This window comes from Phyllostomus discolor, chromosome 1 (genome assembly GCF_004126475.2).
Source record: "Phyllostomus discolor isolate MPI-MPIP mPhyDis1 chromosome 1, mPhyDis1.pri.v3, whole genome shotgun sequence".
Classification (NCBI taxonomy): Eukaryota; Metazoa; Chordata; class Mammalia; order Chiroptera; family Phyllostomidae; genus Phyllostomus; species Phyllostomus discolor.
Window position 1 is genome coordinate 123,993,305 of NC_040903.2, and position 6,665 is coordinate 123,999,969.

Here is a 6,665-nt window from a genome sequence, read left to right on the forward strand (position 1 = left end):
AAATAAACAAAATGAAGGTTAAAAGTCATATGATCATATTAATAGGTGTAGAAGAACACTGACAAAATCCAGTACCCGTTATATTAAGAACTCTCAGCAAATGGGGAATAGAGGGATCATATCTCAAGATAATAAAGGCCTTTTATGACCAAATCACAGCTAATATTATACTCAATAGGCAAAAACTACAAGTGTTTCCTTAAAATCAGGAACAAAACAGGAAGGTCCACTTTTACCACTTGTATTCAGCGTAGTACTGGAAGTCCTAGCCACAGCAGTCAGACAAAATGAAGAAATAAAAGGCAATTAATTAGGAAAAGAAGAAGTAAAACGTATTATTTGCAGATGACATGATACTGTATATAGAGATCCCTAAAGATTCCACCAAAAAACTACTGGAACTGATAAATAAATTCAGTAAAGTGACAGGATACAAAATAAATATCCAGAAATTTAGTTGCATTTTTATACACCAATAATGAACTGTCAGAGAGGAAAACTAAGAAAACAATCTCATTTACAATTTCATAAAAAAACACCTGGGAATAACTTTAACCAACTAAGTAAAAGACCTGTATGTGGAAAACTATAAGACGCCGAAAAAGAAATTGGAGAAGAGACGTGTTCTCTAGGCCAGGGCCATGACACATGTAACATGCCAGCAAGCAGATAGTGACTAACAAGCAGTAGAAGGGCATCATGGACTGCATTGTGCATATCCCCAAGGAGCAGAGCAGTGCTGTCCTTCTGGAGGGGCAACCTGGCAAATGTCATCTACTACCCCACGCAAGCCCTCAACTTCACCTTCAAGGATAAGTATTATACAAACAGGTCTTCCTAGGGGATGTGGACAAGCACATGCAGTTCTGGAGGTATTTTGCTGGCAACCTGGCCTCTGGCAGTGTTGCTAGAACCACCTTCCTCTGCTTTGTATACCTCCTGGATTTTGCCAGAACCCATCTGGCCACCAGTGTGGGGAAATTGGGCACCAAACTGGAGGCCAAGGGCCTGGGAGACTGACTGGTGAAGATCACCAAGTCTGATGGCATCTGGGGCCTGTAACAAGGTTCCTACATCTGCTGCTGTAGGGCATTATCAACTACTGGGCTGCCTACCTTGGAGTGTACCACCATGCTGCCTGACCCCAAGAACACCCATATCTGGTGAGCAAGATGATCACTCAGACCACAAGGGCCTGGTGGGCATGGTCTCCTACCTTTTCCATGCCATGCGGAGGTTGATGATGATGCAGTTGGGTGCAAAAGAACTGACATTATGTATAGGGGGACTGTGTACTGCTGACAGAAGATCTTCAAGGTGGAGGGGGCCAAGGTTTCTTCAAAAGCACCTGGTCCAATGTCCTCAGGGGCATGGGCTGTGCCTTTGTGTTGGTCCTGTTTGATGAGCTGAAGAAAGTCATCTAGATGTGTCCCTCACCTAGACATGGGGACCAGGAGAGCCACATAGAATACTTCACTGTTAGAAACTATTGCTCTTACAGAAATTTTAATGTTCTTGCCCAGCCAGATCATGGTGTAGAGTTCTGGGGAGGACTCTAGAACACTCACTGTGATGAGGACAACTGTTATCTTGATTCTATGCATTGATTGGGGGGAGGGGAACCCTGACATCCTCCTAGGTCCACAGGCAGGGACACTCTGCCACACAAGCCTAGAGCTCAGGTGTTCATAGGACCAGCTGTGTTTAGTGTTTATTTAAAGGAAATCACGTTGCCCACTTGTAGTTAAGCATTATCCTCTTTGCACAGCCAAATATTTGCTATTACTTCTATGTTGGACATTCTGCAAACAATTAAAACCAGACACAGAGTAAAAAAAGAAATTGAAGAAGATACCAGTATGGAAGTGTATACTGTGCTCATGGATAGGAAGAATTAACATTTTTAAAATGTCCATACTACACAAAGCAATCTATGGATCCAACACAATTCCTATAAAAATGCCAATGATATAATTCACAGAACTAGAACAAATAATCCAAAATTTATATGGAACCACAAAAGACCCAGAGTAGCCACAGCAATCTTGAGAAAGAAGAACAAAGTTGGAGGCATCACACAACCTGATATCAAACTATAGTACAGGGCCATGGTCATCAAAACATCATGGTACTGGCATAATAACAGACACATAGAGCAGTGGAACAGAGTAGACAGTTTAGGAATAAACCCACGCCTATATGGTCAATTAATATTTGACAAATCAGGTGAGGATGTACAGTGGGATAAAGACAGTCTATTAAGTAAATGGTATTGGGAAAATTGGACAGATACACGCTAAAGAATGAAACTAGACCACCTTCTTATACCATGTTAAAAAAACTTAAAATGGACTAAAGATTTAAATGTAAGACTCAAACCATAAAACTCTTAGAAGAAAACAGACTGTAAGATCTCTGACATTTCTCTTAGTAATGTTTTTTCTGATATATCTATCTCCTTGGCCAAGGAAACAAAAGAAAAATAAACAAATGGGACTACATCAAACTAAAAAGTTTTTGCACAGCAAAGGAAACCATCAATAAACTGAAAAGACATATTCAAAATGAATGGGAAAACATATTTGCCAATGATTCCTCAGATAAGGGGTTAATATCCAAAATTTGCAAAGAACTCATAAAACTCAACATCCAAAAAACAATCTGGTTAAAAAGATGGGCAAAGGACCTGAATAGACACTTCTCCAAAGAGGACATAAAGATGGTCAGTAGACATATTGTGGCAGGAAAAGAAAACTCCAAAAGTTTCTTATGCTCTGTAACTGTGACACTTGCAAAATTTCACACAGGACTGTAGAAGCTGACAAGTCGTAACCAAAGCAACGGCCGGCCAGTTACTCAAGGTCATACACAGACTCCCATGATAAGCTCCTGTGCTCTGTAACTTCTGCAAATTCCTCCTGCGTTTTCCCTTTGTCTCCCATATAAGGTAGCTGGACCTAACTTCTGCACTCAGCTTCTGTAACCTTGCTTCGCCACGTAGGTAGGGATCCCGGGACTATTTAAACCCCGGGAGAGTGAGGATCGGTGCTCAGAGGATTTGGATGTTAACCACCCCCTCTGGGCCCCTGGGTAATCGTTATCTCCCCGCGTGTGGGTGGATTTTCCACAACATTTTGGTGCATTGGCCGGGAAATCCCTAACGCGAGCAGGTATTTTGCCTCAGGTGAAGGCGACCGAGGGAGTCCGCGGGGGAGCCCTGCTGCAGGGGAGGAGCATGTGCCCTGGTGATTCCAGGCTTCCCGGGGCAGAGACTCCCGTGCCGTGTGCCCAACCGCTCTAACACCCGGCCGGAGGGGAGAGACAAACCACGGACTGTCGGAGGCGCCAATCAGGAATCGGTATGTGCCCTAGGGTCCTGACCCAAGAGTCTGAGAGGGACTGATCACCCCTCGACCAGAAAATTCAGGGGTCTGGGCTTAGACCCAGACCATCGGGCTCCTTCTTGGGGGGAGGGATAGCTAACTTCTGTGTGGCTGTCTGTGTGAATGTGTTTGTGACTCCACGAGTCAGCCAGGCTTATGGAGTCTGATTGGGCCCCCCACCTGCAGCGGGTGTGTGAAAGATCCCCTTTTTCCTTTGTTTGTCTGCGTCAATCGGGAGAATTCATCATGGGTTGGGGGGGTTTCTGCCACAGTACTATATTGCATGTATGTGGGTGCGCCGCCATTTTGGGTAAAATGGAGGACGAGCCACGTGAGTGCCCCCCCCAGGGTGGAGGTGCATGGTTGTCATCACCTTGGAAAATGGGTCACGTGAGAGCCCCTCCATCTTGGAACTGGGCAAGGTGCCAGGCTAAGGGCTCTCTCCAGACTGCATCAGTCTGGTTCTCTGTGTAACTGGTTCTGATAAGAATGGCCCTGAAGGACATGTACTGAAGTTTAAGGAAAACATCTGGTCTGTAGGGTGTTTGCAGGGTCTGAGCTTCAGAAAACTGCAGCGTGCAGTGCCAGGGACTTTCGGCTGTCCTTCCCAGAGTGAGAAAGAAACCAGGATTAAAAGAATAATGGTTAAATCTGAATGAGTAAAATTATGTATAAAGAATGTAAAGTTTTAAACCTGGAGTAAAGGAAACCTCAACTATTTGTTTTCTGGTTTTGTGGGAAAAGAGCAGTGTTGTTTCTGATCAAAACCCCTCTGTACTTAAAATCTGTTTAACGTTGCCTGTAACCAGTTGGGGAAGATGCCTTTGCCACTCGGGACCCAGGAAGGGTCATTTGGGGCTGATGAGTGCTTCAGCTAAAGGCAAAGCAGCATGTCTCTGCCAAAAGACCGGGCCTCAAGGAGCATGTCTCTGTGTGAGAGAATGCCCCTACCTGTGTACTGTTCTGGAAACTGTGTTTTGGGTTTTGCTCTGCATCTGCTCTGAAAAGGAAGTGAAGGATTCCAGGGAAGGTTAAAACTTCACACTCTGTAGAAAAGTAAATAATTTATATATATATATATATATATATATATATATATATATATATATATAAATGAAGAAGGTCTGTGGGAAACTGTAAAGATAAATGGAAAAGTAAGAGTTTTGGAATTATGTGATGTTAGTTAATAATAAAAGGTATAAGGCATGGAAATACACTCTTAATGGATATCAGAAAATACATGAAAAATAAAAGGGTTGTAAATGTTAGATAAGTCTGTAGCAGTAAAGGTTTTGAGAAGCCTGGTAAATATCAGAAGGGAAAAGATTTTCCTTCAGGCTTTGTATTTTTCTCCCTACCTGATCCCTCCAGAATTTGGCATTCTGAAGGAGTAAGTGAAAACATAAGGTTTCTTTGCATAAGACCAATAAGACCAGTAGTTAATAGTGGTTTTGTTAACCAAGACTTTGACTGGAATGTCACGTCTGAAGGAGGCATGTATGGGTTCTGGTCGTCACCAGAAAGCCCTGAGGAACTGGGATTGACTTGTGAAGCGAGAGTATGCCCACAAGAAAAGCCTGACACTTTGGTTGGTTGTGCAGTTCATGGCAGTCTTTCCAGGGAAGGAACGAAGGTTGCTTTCATGAAAGATGGCCAAAAAGGAACCTGTAAGCACAATGAAAAACTCAAGGATGTGAGTGAAACAACTGGTACAGGCGAAGCCAGATGGCGGATGTGTGGCTCTGCTTCTGTGCCCTAAGGGGGCGGACTAAGAAGTCAATCTGAAGGTTCCCTGTGTGAGTTCCAGCAAAGCAGAATCAGAAATCATAAGTAATTCAGGCTGCTCTTGGTGTGTTTATGCAAACGAACAGTCAAAATAAAAAAACAGAACTCAAAGTAGTCCCTTTAATAACGGTGAGGGTGATCTTAAGGAGAAAAATTATAGTTCAAGGAAAATCACTGTGCTCAGTATTAAACATCAGAATAACGCAGCTAACTGTCTTAAAAGTTTGTTTTCATTTGAAGGATAAAACTGGTTTTATAATATCATCAAAATGTACAATTTACAGGTATAAAAGACCTGTCAAATTGCCATTGCTGAATGTCATTGCAAAAAGGAACTTGCAACTGAATGCCTTCCCAAAGACAGTCTCACAGGCATGGAGACTGGTTTGGGGACTATTGTGTGAATTAACCTGTGTGTTCTTCTGTTTTCATAGGACGTATGCCTATGACTTCATTGCCTGATTGATTGGTTGCAATATAGGCCTCACTTAAGGAACCCATTTTCATCGTCGCCCCCTGGAGCTCAATGGTTTGGCTAAACTAAGTGGTTGGGTTAGTAAGCAGTTTGGGCGATCTGTGGGCTTCACTTTAAAACTGATTTTCCCTTTTCTGTCTTAGTGGCTTGAACAGGAAAGGTTTAGATATCTGAAAAGAGGGAAATCATAATGTATTCCCTTCAGCCTGAGTAAAGTATAATGAACCACAAAAGCTTTGGATAGGTGTAGCATGCCTTGTATACCTTCCTCCAGATAAGCCATACCTAAGCCCCTGCCTTTGTCATTTAATGGTTATGATTTAATTGTGCCTTCCAACTCTTTTCAAATCTGTCACCCCCAGAATATAACCAGGATGCCAACGGTCCAGTAATGCCAGCCTTTGGACACCAAGCCTGCAACTTCCTGGTAATAGCCAACTGACCAGGATTCTGTAAGGTCCTTCCCTTTACAGGCAGGACTCCCTCCGTGGCACCCCAGACCTATGAGTAGGTAAAACAACGTCCATTTCTAGCCGGAAGCAGTTACAAGAAGATGAGACCTTCGTCCATTGTCCTTTAAAAGAATCTAAAATAAAAAATTGTTACAAGTTGCAGCCAAGGGTGGGGGAACCCCAAATGGGCATTTGGGACAGAGTCCAGAATTCAAGGTGCCCAGGAAATTTTGGGATGTCTTCACCCCTTCCCTACAGGTATAAGTTGGAGAAGGGACACAAAGAGCAAAATATGTGGGACTGTTTTGTACAGCACCAGCTTTGCAGTTGACCCATGACATGGTCATTTAACATGCCTATAGCCTTCAGCTGGTCACTTGGATATGGTAAATGGCTGTGGCCATGCTCTGGGCCAGGGAGATAAAAAGACTCCCCTGCCCAGGATGTGACAGGGAGGCAGGTCCCCCGAGTGGGAGCTTGGAGAAAAATTGGCTCCATAACATGGGGCCACACCTGCCCAGGCCCATGATGACAGCCAGACGGGAGTGGGTACTGGCCTGTCTAGGATCT

General features: G+C 43.6%; 1 pseudogene; it reads left to right on the top strand.

Annotated features, from left to right (window-relative positions):
- Positions 1-654: 654 nt before the first annotated feature.
- Positions 655-1,509, top strand: LOC114492047 (annotated as a pseudogene).
- The last annotated feature ends 5,156 nt before the right edge of the window (positions 1,510-6,665 follow it).